This window comes from Mizuhopecten yessoensis, unplaced genomic scaffold (assembly GCF_002113885.1).
Source record: "Mizuhopecten yessoensis strain PY_sf001 unplaced genomic scaffold, ASM211388v2 scaffold716299, whole genome shotgun sequence".
NCBI classification, from domain to species: Eukaryota; Metazoa; Mollusca; class Bivalvia; order Pectinida; family Pectinidae; genus Mizuhopecten; species Mizuhopecten yessoensis.
Window position 1 is genome coordinate 241,595 of NW_018480047.1, and position 18,096 is coordinate 259,690.

Here is an 18,096-nt window from a genome sequence, read left to right on the forward strand (position 1 = left end):
TACCCCCCCTCCCCTACATCCCTGTCCCTTACCTCCCCACCCCTACATCCCCTCCCCTACATCCTCCTCCTAAACTACATGAACTTCCCTGCAGTGCTCCTCACAGAGTGACATACAAAAGCTGGAACCCCTTACCCTACATCCCCCTCCTAAACTACATGGACTTCCCTGCAGTGTTCCTCACAGAGTGACATACACAAGCTGGAACCCCTTCCCCTACATCCCCACCCATACACCCCCTCCTAAACTACATGGACTTCCCTGCAGTGCTCTTCACAGAATGACATACACAAGCTGGCACTCCCTGTGTTTACCTACAAATTACTTCTCTCTGAACACTGTTTACATCACCCTGTGTACAATGATTCACTAGGGGTATTGAAGAGCACGCTCTGAAATACAGACTGGCTCAAAACAATTGAAACAAACGACACCATGTCCAGCACAGTTTATGTCTTACTTCAGTGACCTTGACCTTGATATTAAGAACATCCTTACCAACAGTATATAGCTGATGTAAGTGACCTTGTCTTCAACATCCCCGAGACACAAACTGACTATAACACATATTTGACCCCATTGACCTGACCTTACTAAACCAGGCACAAATGTAGTACATATATGACCTCAGTGACCTTGACTTGCCGTCTCTGAGGCGAGGCGTATTCTAACATACAGACTTGCTCAAAACAAAACTACATAAGTCAGTAAGATCCAAAGTCAAGTAAGATCCAGTCAAGTCTACATATGACCCAAGTGACTTTAAAACTGTAGTCTCCTCGACAATCCCTATATAAATCTCTATCTCTCGATAACACATGTAAGATCAAATTTGAGGACTTTACAACTGGAGGTTTGGGAATGTGCAAAGTGTTTCCTTTGTTTGACTAAAACATAATATTTATTTTAAATTTCTTAAAATATGTTATGAAATCAGAGTTAAGTTTAAATATATTATTATTTTCAAAATTTAGAAATTTCAAATTTTGTCGATCCATCTACAAATGCGTTATTGAGACACAATTTATTTATTTTTTAAAGCACAATTGATTTCAATTTCATTTAAAAAATGTCAGAAAATGCGTCCATGTTTTAGAGGACATTGAACCATTCTGGAGGCTGCATCAGATGGTTGGGTTTCATTTCAGTTATACATTACTGCCAGACTTGGGGTAAGAGACCTGTTTTTATGAGTGTGTTTTGAGATGTTTTTTTGGTTGATAGTACATATCATACCTGACCCCCCTATGTCTGTGTGTTTATATTCCGTACCCATGATAAGACCCAGACCATAACTACAGCCTCTCCAAGCTATACTCTGTTTAGATTCTGTGGAACCGATATATTCAAATCTGTAAAAAAATGTAATTTGAGATGATATTTCAAAGGGTGGCTTGAAATATGATTTTCAGATCACAGGAAATGGATATATTTAAATCATTCGAATGATATTTCAGAGGACATATTGAAATGGAAACAAGATTACAAAGTAAAAAAAAAAAGAGTGCATGTTCAGAAAACCTTAGTCACAGACTGTGGTGGAAAGATAAAGGAAAAGTGAACTAGAGTGTAGACATCCATAGAATTTAGGAAATTGTTTTGAGAAAGAAATCATAGCAATTTTAACAGGATGTACTGCCTTCACCGGGGATTGAACCAGCCACTCCCAGCTTCCACCAGGAATTGAACCAGCCACTCCCAGCCTCCACCGGGGATTGAACCAGCCACTCCCAGCTTCCCAACCTACCGTTCTACCCGTTGAGATATAGGAAGATCCCCTCTTGTGGAAAGCAAAAAGGCAACTGTGATCTTATGTATAGCAAAAACTTGCCACATAATTGACATAACACTGAAAAACAATAGAAAACTTGTTATATCTATAACATAGAGGACCAGAAAAAATATCACGGAGTTAGCCATCCGAACACAAAACCTTTTGTATATATGAGAAAAAGTTGCAGCATCATGAGCAATTCACCGAAGGTCCCCCTCCCCACAATTCACTGAAGGTCCCCCTCCCCACAACTCTAAAACAAACATTAAGAGCAGGCCCCTCCCCACAACTCTAAAACAAACATTAAGAGCAGGCCCCTCCCCACAACTCTAAAACAAACATTAAGAGCAGGCCCCTCCCCACAACTCTAAAACAAACATTAAGAGCAGGCCCCTCCCCACAACTCTAAAACAAACATTAAGAGCAGGCCCCTCCCCACAACTCTAAAACAAACATTAAGAGCAGGCCCCTCCCCACAACTCTAAAACAAACATTAAGAGCAGGCCCCTCCCCACAACTCTAAAACAAACATTAAGAGCAGGCCCCTCCCCACAACTCTAAAACAAACATTAAGAGCAGGCCCCTCCCCACAACTCTAAAACAAACATTAAGAGCAGGCCCCTCCCCACAACTCTAAAACAAACATTAAGAGCAGGCCCCTCCCCACAACTCTAAAACAAACATTAAGAGCAGGCCCCTCCCCACAACTCTAAAACAAACATTAAGAGCAGGCCCCTCCCCACAACTCTAAAACAAACATTAAGAGCAGGCCCCTCCCCACAACTCTAAAACAAACATTAAGAGCAGGCCCCTCCCCACAACTCTAAAACAAACATTAAGAGCAGGCCCCTCCCCACAACTCTAAAACAAACATTAAGAGCAGGCCCCTCCCCACAACTCTAAAACAAACATTAAGAGCAGGCCCCTCCCCTCTAAAACAAACATCTGAATGGTCCCTCCCCCTAAAACAAACAAACTTCTGTGGAAACTTACTATACATAACTGGCCCAATTCTTAACTCATTCACCACTGAAAACACATTTGAACTCTTCCAATTTAAAGAGTTGGAAAAGTTCATTATAAAATTTCAGGGGTGAATGAGTTAAACAACCAACAACCCTCTGCAGAGTAGAATACTGCCATTGTCTGAACCACACAGATCCTGTTACCCTGAACAACACTTTCTCATCAGCCTGGAGTCAATCATCTCAACCTCCACATTACTATCTTGTTGATACAGTACTGATGTAGTCAGGAAACTCAAAAGTTGAACATACAAACTGATACCTGTTTAATATCTCATTCATTTTCCATGGGATTTGTGATGAGTTAGGTATCTTCAAACCTATCCGAGGTCTTTATTCCATACACACAAGTAAAACCGTAGATGGAAGTACTCTGTATGAGCATAATGGATAAAAAACAACTCTGATAAAGTAGAGTTCAAAGCAATTCAACATAAAATGTTAAAAAGGTTTTTATGTTCCAGTATATATTTCATTGTTTATCAGAGGAGGTAAAAGCAGTAGATGAGTTATTGGTTATCAGAGGAGGTAAAAGCAGTAGATGAGTTATCGTTATTATAAAAGATGAGGTTTTGAGAGGGCTTTACGTTTTTGTCCTGACTTGTATCCGGTACGCGGGTCCTTCAGAGGTAGATACTAGCTTTCGTGTACCGTGTAAAATGTAATGTATTACTGATAGTATTTATCTCTAACACACGCTAGAAATCACCAGATGCTGGACCAGAAATTATAACAACACCTTATTTCATATGTTGTACTGATGTATTTATAGGATCTCTGGTATCTGTTTGTGTCGAAGTGGGCTGCTTTCTCAGGCCAAGCAAAGTATTATACGTCTCGCTTTGTCTGGAGTTCTATCAACTGGAACTGTGGAATCTATTGCGATGTTCGTGTTCCTAGAGGACAGAGGACATTTTACTTCTTGTTTCTGATCCAACTCCTAAGGCCAGGCCAACTATTGCCATGTTTATGTTCCTATAGGACAGAGGACATTTTGCTTCTTGTTTCTGATCCAACTCCTAAGGCCAGGCCAACTATTATCATGTTTAATTTTTCCTTGCCCTAAATTGTTTGTTTATTCTTCCAATAAAGAAAAAGAAAGTATAAAAAGTAATACTTAGAGTGCTGTAGATCCATGCAGTCTTACATTTGTTAACTTGGAATAACAAATGCTAAAATGAACACCTGTCAAACTTTCATAAACCTTTTATTTATCTCCACATGTTTACAATGATATGCAGGCCAAACAATTGTCACCAAAACTAGTTACAAAGGCCATTGACAAGTTGACTGCTCAATGTTACTGCTTTAGTCTTAAGTCTTTGCTGCTTTTGCAATCGACCGTTGACTACCTTTGATTTTATAATAGTTTTCTCATTACCTAGTATCAAACAGGTATTTCACATTCATGGATTGTGTTTAAATGTCTTAAATTGGATTCCATTGATATAGAAAGAGTGTAAAACTATATTTCAAGTATAAAATTTATTTGGATATATGCTTTCTATGAAATGGAATTGTCTCTTATGAATCTTCATTACTTTGACATCAAAATACATTTTAAAACCTTCACAAACTTCGTACAGAATTTAAAGTATTTGATATCAAATCATAAATATGTGTCCATATAAAATTGAAATCCACCTGTTTTTAAGCTGCTATAACATGTACCAGTGTCTGTTCCCAATTTCCAGGCTGACAGTGTGTGTGTGGTCACGTTTAGGATCTAACTGATAACTTTGACAGATGCCTACTAGATAGGATCCTGCCTCTGACCCTGTGTTTCTTGGTGGGATATTTATTATCGTTTCATGTGAAAATTACAAAACTTATCACAGATTTGTCTTCCTACTATCAGTTAAGGCTCAGAAAATGTTCTAGATTAAAGGTTGGGGCCAGTGGTTGTAGAAATGGTAGGAGTTTGGAAGTCACAGGTACTTGTACTTTAGGTAAAGGGAACCATATCGCGACGAAGAGTTCCACTCGGAGTTATTTTTGGCATGGAGTATTTATTCTCCCTTTTTTTATAGAAGATGAAGCAGCCAAAATGAGTTTTTTTCTGGTTTAGAGTAACTTCCCTTGTCAAGTTTTTCATATATGCTTTGCAGCCCATAAATTGGACACTCACTTTGATGCCATCCTCAAACAATTCCTCCATTGCAATATCGGTAAAGTAAAAGCTATTCAATATATAGGTTCCGAACTCAACCTTTGCATTTTTCTAGTATTTGATACATGTGTTTGGTAACGCAGGTGTCTAAAGGATTGAGTATACTTCGATGTCAGAATTGCACTTCCTATGCTCACTCCGTCTGTTGGCTGGATTTTGATTTTATGCTATATTCAGTCATTCAAATTTCAAACAAGTATAGTTCTGCAAAAGGAATGGCGACATGTGATTTTTATGAAATATTGGTTTTGAAAAGGACAAATGTTTCACATTAACGACAATGGTTGTAACAGATTTTGACTTGTTGGTACCCTTTACCTTAAGGATGTATGCTACCAAAACATGACATGCACCTCCTTTTCATAAGAGTTTCTAACTAAGACGCTTGTGGAAACATTTCTATTTATAAGTTCTATTACTTTTTAACAGTAACACCAAACAACGATGTCCTGATAAAACAGATGAGGTCTGGTAAATATTTTTTCTGATAAACAGGACAGTCAAAAATTTACTTGCATGGAGCTCTAAAATAATTAGACTAATGTCAAATCATAAAACAATTAACAGAAAGCACAATAATTTGACTCCAAAATTCCAAAATTATTTATATTATAATACCCTCAATATCGTTTATTCAAAGTGTCAACCAAAAAAATTAATTCCAAAACAACTTACACCAATACAAACTCTCTAAGATCACTTAGAGAAATCTAACCTCAAACTTAATTCACAAAAACTTCTAAAATTATTCGCATTAAATCTTAAACTTCTTAGTATATATACGCAAAATCTCAAAATTATTTTGATAAAACTAACCCCAAAATTATTTACACCAACATAATATACTCCAAAATTATTTACACCAATATAATATACTCCAAAATTATTTACACAAACATAATATACTCAACAATTATTGACACCAAGCCAACCTCTCATATAATTCACACAAAAGCTTCAAAATTAGTTACTCAATACTAACGTCCAAAATGATTAATACAAAACTAACCTCCAAAATGATTGACAGGAAGCTGACCAGTCTTTTAGTACCAAGCTTTGGCCTAATGGGACTGTCTATCATAGGATCTTGTGTACCATTAGGGATGGTCCTCGGGTCTGCCTTCATTGCAACAGCATCAAACCGTTTTTCATAACAGTACAAGTCACTGTCTGCGGTCAAGCTACATTGACCAACAGACTTTAGACCGCTGACCTATCACTCTATCAGGAAGGTTCTGCACAAATCTAGGGCCAGTGACCTTCAGGATGTTGGATAGATTTTACAGAAACTTCAGAGAATGTTAGGGAACATCAGACTCCAGAGAATGTTAGGGAACATCAGAAAGGTGTTTTACTCAAATTCAGGATGAAGCTATCAAGGGTATATTGAGTACAAAACAGCTCACCTCATGTAAGTAACTACTAACCTAGGACTATAGTGACACTCAAGTTTAATATAAACCTAGGGGTGTGACCTTCAGGTTGACACAAATCTAGGGCAAGTGACCTTGATGTTAATACAAATAAAGTTAACTAAAGCTTAATACATATCTAGTGTGACCGACCTCCAAGTTAATATGTATATAATGCAAGTGAACTTGACATTAATACAAATCTAGGGTAAGTGACTTTCAGATTAACACATATCCAGAGAAATTGACTTTCAGATTAATATCATATCTATGGCAAGTGACCTTCAAATTCATACATATCTAGGACAAGTGACCTTCAATTTAATTCAAAGCTATTGAGATTTTACCCCTGGTATGACATTTCAAATCTAAATGACCTTGACCTTCATCATAAACTTCATACTTAAACCTCACATAACAAAACACCATTGTGTCTTTGACATATCAAGTCTAATTGACATTAACCTATATTTTCAACACACTCTGTTCCTCATACTCAAACCAATATGGCAAATTCACTTTTGTAAATTTGATATTATTAAGCTAAATGACCTTGACAGTTGCCATCAATTAATATTCTGAAATTCCTTAAAAATACAGACTGATATGTGTATTGTATTTCCTGATGACATCCCAGTCTGGAGAAAGACAATCACTCTAGACTGATATGTGTATTGTATTTCCTGAAGACATCACAGTCTTGAGAAAGACAATCACTCTAGACTGATATGTGTATTGTATTTCCTGATGACATCCCAGTCTGGAGAAAGACAATCACTCTAAAACTGGACAGAATTTGAGTGTCCTAATGTGGCATGACAGATGCTCGGACGTTCCAATCAAACGGTTCCAGATGACATTTTCGCCGGAGTACATGACCAAGATGTCCACATGAAAGGTCAATCAGGAAGACTACAGCCATTTCAGCCAAGTATCTCATGAATAAGTTAAGTCCGGCTGAACTTACAGAGACACAAACGATAAATTGAAGCAGTGTATTACGTACCGTCTGGAAGAAAAGTGACAGCTCTACTTCGTAAACCTGGAGAAATGACTACTCATCTCAACCAAGAACTGGACACTGAGTCAAGGTTCCGTCAACTCTAACATGCAAATACTTGACTACTTGCTACATTACTGTGGTCAACAAAATAACAGACCCAGAAGTGAAAAAGCTTCAATTTTTAAAATGAAGAAATATGTTTAAAAAAAAAAATTGCCTGGTTTTTGTCACTACAAATGCGCCACAATGAATTATCAGAAGTCTTAAATCAATCTTGTCTGTATACGAATAAAGCCACATAGTTTAACCTTTTTTATTGGCAAGCTATTTTCTTTCAATCAAATGATTCAGATGACACTTTGTTTCCACAGCAACCACACCAGCATGGAACCCCAAACCCTCACCAATTGTATGCCCTTATGTGCAGAATTTTAAACAGTAAATGTCAAAAAAAGAAAGGTTCACTCAACTTGACAGGGCAGGCTAAAATTAAGCTTTAACACTGAATTTAAATTTTGTTGAAAAATGCAGAATTTGATTTGAATAATGGCAGGTCTCCGACAATATGAATGGACGATGAACTATCCCACATTCATCTGATGGCAAATATGCTGGAATGCATTGTGCAGACAAAATACCACAGCAAAAAACATCTCTGCGAGAAAACTCTTCTCAATTGAATTACCCAGTACCTCTCAATGTTTTTCTACAATAAAAAACTTCCATGTATGGGAAACATACAAACTTTGAAAAAAAAACTGTCAAGGAGATGATTTCTGATAACAAGAGGTCCAGGGGCCTTAATAGCTCACCTGGTATTTTATTTTTCAATTTAAAACCTGCTAAGTACCATACAGGTTTATTAAAGGAGTAATAGAAACAAAGTTGCAAGAAGAACTACATATAAATCTGTTTTGGTGGGAAAGACACCAAGAAAATGAGTTTCTATGTTATGTCCCGATTTTCCTCTATTTCCCCTATTGGGCCTCACATGCACCTTTTTATCCAATTTTACAAACTGAGTTTTTCCCCTTTAGCATGCTTCCATTTATAAATATTCAATTCCCTTTGCTGAAAGATTCTCTAGAACAAGTTTGGTTAAAATCCCTTCAACGGTACAGAAGGAAAAGAAGGATCTTTAATGATTTTCTCTATTTCCCCTAATGGGCCCCACTCATCTGCCCCAAAGAAGGGGGTCCACACACCTCAGTTTAAACAAAATTGATTCTTTTGTCCCTAAGCATGCTTCAGACTGCATTTCGTTTAAATCCCTTCACTTGTATAGTAGGAGAAAAAGATTCCTCTATTTCCCCTATTGGGCCCCGCCCCTATGCCTCCAGAGGGGCCTAACCCTCCGTTTATACAAACTTGAGGCTCCTTTGTCCAAAGATGCTCTAGAACAAATTTGATCAAAATCCTTCTATTGGTTGAGAAGAAGTAGACTTTGAAAGATTTACCTATTTTCCCTCTATTTGGCCCCGCGTCTCTGCCCCAAGAGGGACCATACCCTCCGTTTATACAAAACTGATAACCCTATGGCCAATGATGCTCCAGACCAAATTTGGTCAAAATCCTCCGAGCCGTTCAAGAAAAGTAGCGTTTTAAAGGAAAAAGTTGCCGAACGCCGAACGCCGGACGCTGCGCCATTGGATAAGCTCACTTGGCCCTCGGGCCAGGTGAGCTAATAAACTTACTGCTAAAACTAAACTTAAAGGTCTTTGAGCTCAGACCAAATCTTATATGTATACAAATGTCCTTTGGTACATTATTTCCCATCCACTACAATGAGACAGAAGCTATTATCTGACTGAGTTCTGCGTCATTGTCATGGACGAGTTATGACAGTAAACCTATATTTGGTTCAGTCACCAATAGATGTGTCTCGCCCAAGGAACCATTTCTACGATGCAATTAGACCCCATGACCTGATGCTTATTTCCAAATGGACTGTTTAAAAATCAACATGGAATCTGAACCTTATGATCCAAATCATATTCCAGAATACAACATAAAATAAACTTTCTCAAATTCTAGTTTTTGAATGGAAAAGATAGACTTATTGTGAAGAATAGAAAAGAAAATTGCACCCCAATGGTTATTTCTTGAGTGGTTTAGAAAATACACAGAGGAAACTGTCAAAAATAACTTTTTCAATTTGAAGAATATTTCTTATCATTGTACTTAATCAGAAAATTCAGGAATATGGTGAAAATGGCCAATCAGTTTTAAGTCTTTAGGTTGCAATTGAGATATGAAGGACCTGAAGCTGAATCAGAATACATACATATGACCAAATTTTTTTAACTGCCTCTTGAAAGAAGGGGGAAGGTGAGGGGGATGCAGGTTGTGAGCAAGGGAGGCACATATAGAACGACTTGTATCAGTATCCCCTATCTTAATAGAGGATATCATTTTGGCAGAGTTGAGGTATCTGGCCGTGTATGTTTTTTCTCACTTAAAAAGGTACGAAATTTGCTTTCATCAGTGGACAGTTTGTGGAAGGGGGAGGTCAACTGACATGCTTTATACAGGGTTTTACCCTCCAACTGGGTTAGGAAGTTGGAACAATTATGTCTTATTTGGGCATTTTTGTTTTCTGTACAGAAGGGATATTAGAACAGTCATGTTTTATTCAGCATATTGCTTTATTGAGATTTTATTCTTCAAGGTGGGGACAGCATACTAGAATAAATTTGTTTTAAACATACATGTTAGATGGGCGTGTTTTCTACATGAAGGGCACAAGTTAGAACAGTTGTCATGCTTTCTTCGGCCTATTGTTTCGCGGCCCCAGAACAGATTATTGTTTTGCGGCCCCAGAACAGATACTTGTTTTGTGACCGAAGAACAGATACTTGTTTTGCGGCCCCAGAACAGATACTTGTTTTGTGACCCCAGAACAGATACTTGTTTCGTGGCCCCAGAACAGATACTTGTTTTGTGACCCCAGAACAGATACTTGTTTTGTGACCTCAGAACAGATACTTGTTTTGTGACCCAAGAACAGATTATTGTTTTGTGACCCCAGAACAGATACTTGTTTCGCGGCCCCAGAACAGATACTTGTTTTGTGACCCCAGAACAGATTATTGTTTTGTGACCCCAGAACAGATACTTGTTTCGCGGCCCCAGAACAGATACTTGTTTTTTGACCCCAGAACAGATACTTGTTTCGCGGCCCCAGAACAGATTATTGTTTTGTGGATCCAGAACAGATTACTGTTTTGCGGCCCCAGAACAGATACTTGTTTTGTGACCCCAGAAAAGATTATTGTTTTGCGGATCCAGAACAGATTATTGCTTTGTGGATCCAGAAAAGATTATTGTTTTGTGGATCCAGAACAGATTATTGTTTTGTGGATCCAGAACAGATACTTGATTCGTGGACCCAGAACAAATCACAGAAGATGCCCTGACCTGAACTCTTGTGCTACTTTGAGATAATATAATCAGACCAACTTCCTGTTATGGAGTTACCGTGGTTTCTTGTACTAGGTACATACAGATTACAGTGAAACAACCGACATATTTTCAAACGCCTGATACCTGATCAAACATCCGATACCTGAACAAACGTCTGATACCTGTTCAAACATCTGATACCTGATCAAACGCCTGATACCTGATCAAACGCCTGATACCTGATCAAGGAAAGGTACAAATATGATCATATTGTGATGAATTTGAGGTATTTTAACAAAACAACATTTAATAGACTAAATTCATCCCGCATTAAATCTTGACACAATACTTTCGTGTTCTGTATTTGAAAGTTTAAATATTAGGAAAGAAAACTGTCAAATATATTCTTTAGAATACAAATACTTAAAACATATTCATGTAAAATATATGTATTGTATTTCAGGCATTTGTATACACAGACAGATTTTAGGCTACAGATTCCCACAGGGAACTCTCCAATTCGAACTCTTAAGTCTTGTATCTTTGACACAAACATGACAGGCTTGTAATTTACATCTTGTTCAATGTTTGAAGCGTCAATATCCAGAAACGAGATCAGACAGAAAAACAAATTTGAAGGAAAATTGCAAGAATTCTTACCTCGATGTGTCCTAAGGAATTGTTCCGCCTGTTTCTGTGAGATTTAGGTCACGAGCTACGAATGTTATGTAAAATAATCCGCCCTCCAGCTGTACCACACTAGTATATGTACAGTGAATTCTGTAGACTCCCTCCAGAATCTGTTTCCTTAAACTTCTCCACCCACAAACATAAACTGTTACTTGATCCACAAAGAAAGAAAATCTTGATTCCAGTTACTGAACTGCAAAAAAAATGGAAACAAATTTACAAAAGAGTATTGACTATGGTAAGTGCAGATGCTAACCAGTATTAAAACAACTTCTGGCCTGGTGAGCAAAAAATTCAACAGAACATTAATTATATATTAAAACATTTGATACACATGTACAACTACCTTACATTAAGGGCTTCAAAGAACTACATGTAAAGTTAAAAGGGATTAGATGTCTGAACAACCCTAACAAAAAAAGGGCAATAACTCTGCAAATGAAGCAGGATAAACAATATTTGATAAAATATTAAGACTCACATGAATATACTGAACTAAAAAAGAAAATTCAGATGTTATAAAACCACCTTTTTTTACAAAAATCTCTGCAGAAAACAGGATTTTTATTTTTTAAAGATATCCACCTGAGGCTAAGAACAATCTTAGACAAAAGCTCTCCCTAAAGTGAGCAAAGCCTTGCTGACAATATTCAGGGAAATCCTAATTTCTGTTGTTTGTTTAATAAGACACTCATCAAATTTGAATAGGGCCATAGAAAAGCTTGACACTAATTCACAACCATTTTAAGCAAAAAAAATTACAAATATTCTCTCTCAATCTAAGACAATGAGGAGAAAAAAAATGAAATAAAATTTCAAGATAATGGAACACAATATTCAACTACAATTAAAAGCTTGACACTAATTTAACCACATCCAAAACAGAATATAGAAAAAAAGCAACTTCAATGGTAAAAAATAAATTTTAAGAAAACGGAACTCGTCATTTTGCTAGGTAATCAATTCTTGATCCAGTAATGCTTAAAGTACAGACAAATGAATGTCTTCTGCAATCTTTCTCAGAGACAATGCTCGCTTAAACGAGGCATGGGAAATTAAACAGGCGACCAGGAGCAGCTCCCGATTTAAATTTGATGTGAATTTACAAGTGGTGCATTAATCCTGAGAGAATTATCCAAGTCCGATTTTAATACACTTTAACTTAATGCTAGAACGATCACAAAACAGTGGAGATACAAGTAATTCTATCAAAGAACTTGTGTATGGTCTGGAATTATAACACCTTTTTTTAAAAGTATAGTCTGAATCCATTATAACAATACAATATGGATGTATCAGGTGTACTTGTTTATCCTGAGTCTCACTGCCTTCTATTGTTATGTAATTTAACGTGCAGATCTCCGATATCGAGTACCCATTTATCTGAGTCTCACTGCCTTCTATTGTTATGTAATTTATCATGCAGATCTCCGATATCGAGTACCCAGTATCTGAGTCTCGATGCCTTCTATTGTTATGTAATTTATCATGCAGACCTCTGATATCGAGTACCCAGTATCGGTTTATCAGAGTCTCGATGCCTTCTATTGTTATGTAATTATCATGCAGACCTCTGATATCGAGTATCCGTTTATCAGAGTCTCACTGCCTTCTATTGTTATGTAATTTGACATGCAGATCTCCAATATCCTGGTCATACAGGAGTTTGTTAACGACCCTGACAGCTACAACATTACCAGATTAACTGTTTACATTTCTTTTGTACTATTGTCTCCAACTGACAAGTTAAACTTCAAATATTTAACTGTAAGCTATTACTTACAATGTTGAGATGGAATGGGGGGGGGNCAGTTTAATAAAGGAAAAAGTTTGAAATGAATGTTACTTTAAAACAAATAAATTTAAGACTTATACCTTATATATCCTTGGTATCATATTAATCAACCCAACAAAGATTAAAAAAATTCTCGATCAGGTTTAAACAAATTTAATTTCAAAATTTGACATAATAAGGACACCAGGCAAGGGTAAGCATAGAGTGGGCACCATCATGAAGTTACATTTACTTAAAATAACATATCTTAAATTTCGACTTTTTCCCCAGTTCCTCCCAAACCTAATGGGGGTGGAGGTCTCTTACTAGAGCAGGTACCCTTATTATGACAAATATGGTATGCATCATTTATTAGATATCATTGGATACATCTAGTTCTTCAAGTTTATTCATAAATATATATATACCTGTAGTTTTGTTCTTTTTAATTTTCAATTGTGATGTGATTGTCCTTGACAAAGGATGAGGTTAGTATCATGAATGTTTAACCCAGAAAAATACAACCAGTTAACTAACTCATACACCCCTACAAACACGTTTGAACTCATCCAATTCAAAGGTTGGAATAGTTCATTATGAGATTTCAGGGGTGGATGACTTAATAACTAAGGCTGATCATTCCCAGAACACGGTAGTATGGCTTCTGAGGAAACGGTTGCCAGAAAACCTTATATTTATATTTTAGAAACTCTGTTGAATAATGATCTGAAATCTTTTCTACATGTATTTCTCCAATATTTTTTTAATAAACATTTCTATAGCATTTGGCAATGGTGAAGTGTGGGAGGGAAACATCCCTGTAGTTATTGTTTATCAGATATAGAAATCTCCCATGCACTAAAAATAACGAGCAATGTTCCATCTTTGCCTTAAACAAAAATGAAACTGTACCTAAACAAGAAACCAACCGGACCATTAAGAAGTGGCAGTAATTTGAGAAAGAACCAATTATTTCGTATCAAAAGGAATCACGATCTCTCATGCAGCATTAGTATCTTTTAAGTTCTGTTTGATATGTCTTGCTGCGGCCTGAAGTGACTAAATAATTGTACAAAAAAAACACAGCAGTAGAACATCTACATTATAAAACTGAAGTACATTCAACATAGCTACCATACACTAGTGTACGCCAAAACAAGGTTTCTCCATCAAAATCCTTGAAGGTTTAAAAAAGATGCAACTTATCATGCTCAAACAATTTACTGACAAAATTTCCCACAGATTTCTGCTACTTCTCGTAAACCCTTCAAGCTCATATCGCATCAAAAGGTTCTAAATCAAGATACAACTTTTTTTACGCTTTAAAAGGCACATACTCTGACCGACAGAGATGCTGTTGGATAATGCAAGACGTCCCTTACCAAAATCTGTTTGAAAATATCAAGAACGAAAAAAAAAATGAAACTGAAAATATATTTTTTTAAGCTATTATAATGTATTTGAATATCATAATGCCGATACAAATATTTGAAAACCATACTTCAACTGTCACAAAGCACTTTCTTAAAATTGTAGTATAACAGATAGATTAGAAATCTTACCCAAGAGAAAATCAAAAAAGTTTGTAGAGAAATTGTTTGAAAATCGATTGATGCTTGAAAATTCAAAGATGGAAGATGGTAAATTTATTATTATTTGGTGATCAGGCCACCTCACCGAGTACTGGTTGACCTCCATGTGTGTGTGGAATGGATGAGTTATGGCAAAGAAATAACTAGTGAGTCCAGCACTAACCAGTACAGAACTGATACTGACAGCCTGGTGATGCTAGACTGGCCACAGTCTCTAGAATATTGAATTATTTAGTAAAAAAAAATAACCCAAATTTTTTTGATCACTTTGATGTCTGATTCTAGTTTTAAACTAGGTGGAGATAAGCTAGTAGTAAAATGCAGTTGAGAAATTCTTCATAAAAACTTAGGGGCTGATGACCAGTCTAGCCTGATGCATCTACCTGGAAGTTTAGGTACTTACTACTGATGTATCTACCTGGAGGTTTAGGTACTTACTACTGATGTATCTACCTGGAGGTTTAGGTACTTACTACTGATGTATCTACCTGGAGGTTTAGGTACTTACTACTGATGTATCAACCTGGAGGTTTAGGTACTTACTACTGATGTATCAACCTAGGTTTACTTACATATTAGATTTACTTATACTGGGTACCAAGAGGTGATGGGGTGGGGGAGTGGAATTGATGTATCAACCTTGGTTTAGGTACAAACTAGTTTTACTTATACTGGATATCCTTGAGTGTGACCCTTTTAGTGTTTCAGGCCATTGAGATTAGTGGATAATTTTTCCAACTATTACCAATTACATTTAGGTCAAGGTTAAAGGTCAAGATTATCTAGAATTATGTACGATCATCACACCTTCTATTAATTACATGCATGCAAATTATCAACACATTAACTCAAACTGATTTTTATAAAACCGATCTGCTTATTTATTGGATTAATGTTCATCTACATATAAAAAAAAACCCAAAAATCTCAGTGATTGCTAACTGTTCCAGTAAAAATATGGTTTAGACTGTAAAGAAAATAGCCAATGAACCACACTAGATCTGGTCTGACCAGTTCAATAGCTCATGGAATTGACACATTCCATTGGAATTCCTCCTTCACATTTCAGCATTGTCCCACGATTCCATGTGTGATTAAGAAACAAGCAAGTATCAAAAATGCAATTGATTTTTGTTCACAAATTCAATTGGTGTTGCTATACCACTGACCTAAATTAATTAAACCAAATGGAGGGAAAGGGGGCGGGGGGGGGTGTACATGACAGCATCTGTGGAGGAGATAGGGGCTGGTGTTATCACACTGGGACTAAGTGTTACCATGTATCTGTATGGGGGAACATTATGAGCGGTCTGTAGGGATTTCAGTCATTAAAACTGGTGGAGGGAGGGCTAAGGAATTTATTAACAAATAACAGGAGGAGTTATTTATAGGAAGGGGATCTGGATGCAGTAGGGTCAAGAAATGGAGGATTCATTTTGAAATCAATGATACAACCCTAATTTGTCACAAGTCCCAAAGGATCTAGAAAGAGCTTTAGATTTTAAATTTATAGCAAGGAATTACTTAATCATTCCATTAAATAATGACCTGCTCCTTAATTCTGTAAACTGAATTACCTGTCTAACTGTGCTATCATTTTTAATCTACTTAATCAGAACTCTTAAAATCATGTGTTTCGGCCTCTAATGAACTCAATTTTGTGTAAGTTTTGTCCTTTCTTTCTGAAGTAATACTCCCTCTTTCCCCCTCCAAACTTAAATCCTTGGAACCCACACTCCAACATTTATCTCGTAATGTGTCAATTTCAGTTGCTAATAAGTAGAATTTTCCTGATCTATACCAACCACACTGTCCCCCCAACTTCTGTCCTCCATTTTATCCATGGTCATTTTTTCCAAGTGCCTGGTAATGATCTAAACCTGGCACTACATGTTACTAGTCAAGGGCTCTACAGACTCGGCTACAGGGAAGTTTCCACTAGCTGAGTCAGTATTAAGAAACTAGATGGCTCATCATTGTTACACCAATCAACCTATTTTCCTTCCAGCTATATCAATTTTCCCCATCATCCTTTTCCAATACTGACCTCACATATAAATATATTAAGTGCCATAGATGTAGGTAATTAGTCCAAACTTTCTGTTAATCCAGATTTGTTTGTAGCCAATATTGTCCTTATGAGTAGTGAAATACTGTAGAACAGGTTAATTTGACTCAGAGTTAGAAAATTATTTAAATGAACATGGATGATAATTTCGGGAACTTGATGTGAAAGCACTAAATATTTGCTGTGTTTTACCACAGAAACCGAACACTCTTTTATGCTGTCATATTTTTGATACCACGTAATGTATCCACAAAGTTGCAAAACAATATCATCCCCATTGAAACATCCGGCTATACAGTACTTTCTCAGACTTTATACAGGATAACCTTTGAAAACTTAACACCATAAAATACAGATATATATCTGTGGACAAGGCCCTAACCTTAAACAATATTACCATAATTGACATAATAAGCGACCTGGTAAAAGTTAGAATGATGGTAGAACATTTCACAACTCTCAAAAAGTAGGAATTATAATAACATTTTAAAGAAGCTGGTAAATTAGATGAATAAATTTGTTCCATTTCTAATGCGACACCATAATAATACAAGAGGCCCAGAAGGCCTGTATCATAAAGCAACCATGGGAAATTATTCTTATTACATAACATCCCTCCAATGGTACAGAAGAAGAAGGATTTTAAATATTTAACCCTTTCACCCCTAGGTAACTTTAGTAGACTCTACCATACATTTATATGGTTGAGTCCATTATGGTCTACAGTGATGAAAGGGTCAAACCTCCAAATGCTGTACTGGGCCCCGCAACTCTCAGCACCCAGAGGGATCTCACCCTTCGTTTATTCAAAATTTAGTCCGATTGGTTCAAGGATACTCAAGGCCAAATTGGGATAAAATCCTTTAACCCTTATGGTGGAGGAAGGATTTCAAAGGTTTTATTCTCTTTGTCCCATACAACGTGTAATGAAGTAAGCTCATCGGTTCTTTGGACCTGGTGAGCTAATAAGGGAAGGGACGTTCTTTAGTCAAATTCAGTATTTATTATAATTCTTGGAACTCTATAAACCTGTTTAATCAATTAAAACATAACTTCGGACCTGAGCGTTTTTAGTCTACTGAGATATTAATGACCAAAACACATCACACACCATCACCATGGAAAACGTAGTCATCAGAGACATGTAAGAATTAAAATGAATGTTTGATAAATCTTTCATATATTA

At 36.6% G+C, this 18,096-nt stretch overlaps 1 protein-coding gene across 3 annotated transcripts in view; it reads right to left on the minus strand.

Annotated features, from left to right (window-relative positions):
• The window catches only part of LOC110442790 (fibroblast growth factor receptor 4-like), a 120,461-nt gene that overhangs the window by 95,260 nt on the left and 7,105 nt on the right, over positions 1–18,096 (minus strand). For all 3 annotated transcript variants that reach the window (XM_021486572.1, XM_021486571.1, XM_021486575.1), the window contains exon 2: positions 11,447–11,669. The gene's annotated coding sequence lies outside the window, so the exon portion shown is untranslated. The remainder of the gene's footprint in view (positions 1–11,446; positions 11,670–18,096) is intronic.